The following is a 1,480-nucleotide window of genomic DNA, read 5'->3' on the forward strand; positions in this document are numbered from 1 at the left end:
ATGCAACATTTGCATGCCATAACCATCATTTGAAAGGCCTATTTCACGAGAAATTATTCTGTGCAGTCACTAGACCGCTCGGAGGCTAATCCAAACGCACCACATCATCCAATACACAACAAAAAAGTGACGTGATGCTCTCTAATTTGCCTCCGGACACCGTCCGCACAAAATATTTCACCCTATTCCACGACCTTCACGCGTGCAACAATCATCTTCCATCCGCTTGATTTTTTATGTAGTGAAATAAATGGTTTATGAATTTAAAATTGATCAATATGTTGAAAATTTTCAATTATGAGATAAAAAAATCGATACATAAGTAAAGCTTGTGAAAAATTGTATTTAAAATGTGTGATAATATTCTGAAGATAAAAATGATAAATAATTACATTAAAAATGATTATACATGAGTAATATATATTGAACATAAAATGATAAAAACATATTATAAATAGTTTGGGCATCCATCATGTATTGATAATGCATCAGTAAAATAAATAGATACAGTAAAATTAGGAAAGAAAATATAGATCAAATATAAGAAGGGTGGCAAGAAAATTCTTTGCCGCAAGACAATGCTCATTTCACAAAAATTATGTAAGTTTATAACATCCATAACAAGATTTCATTTTTGATAACTTTTTTTACTATCTTGTAAAAATTGCTCCATATAAAATAATTTTTAAAGCTGTTGTAAAAAACAGTTTTTTAATACAAATTTTTTGAAAAATAGTGCTTGAGATCTGAAAAACAAAACAGTAAGAAAATTGTACTAAATGAAGCCAAAATCCATCCACATCAATCGCAATAGAGTTTAATAAACTTGTTTAACGAAAAAGTAAATATAATTAAAGAATTAGTTGTCACATCAGAACGATCAATATCCTATGACTCTACATTATTGCAGAAAAAGGTTTCATTTGAGGTCGCTTTCTTACTGCTTTCTAGTACAAAATCTTTTAATTTAAGAAATTTTGAGCTAAAAAATTATTTTAGAAAGCAATTAAAAAGCCTAAATATACATAGAAACAATCATTAAAGAATAATATGTGATCATATATGACATCAAGAAGAATTTTCTTTTAAACAATATATATCAAGAATTATATTACATACACTATAATCACTACTACAAATAACACACGAAGCAATCATCAGACTCTATATGCAATAATTTAAATGATTTATTTATTTCTTTTTAAATTTAAAATGGACTCTTACTATAACCATTGTGACCTCATCTGTAGGAGTAATTATTGTGTCCGGACACCGAATGCATCCAGAGACCAATAACAAAGCACCACGTCACTCAAGCACTCGATACCATGCTCGGTACCGCACTCTGTACCGCGCTTGATATACTCGGTATGCTCGATATTTTATCCGAACGTAATAATTTTTCCATCTGTAGAGGCTCTATTCCACATCCAATGAGATCTGGAGAAATAACTTCATGTCTGTAGTAAAATAGCTATAA

The sequence above is a fragment of the Dendrobium catenatum genome, unplaced genomic scaffold (assembly GCF_001605985.2).
Source record: "Dendrobium catenatum unplaced genomic scaffold, ASM160598v2 fragScaff_scaffold_827, whole genome shotgun sequence".
NCBI lineage: Eukaryota > Viridiplantae > Streptophyta > Magnoliopsida > Asparagales > Orchidaceae > Dendrobium > Dendrobium catenatum.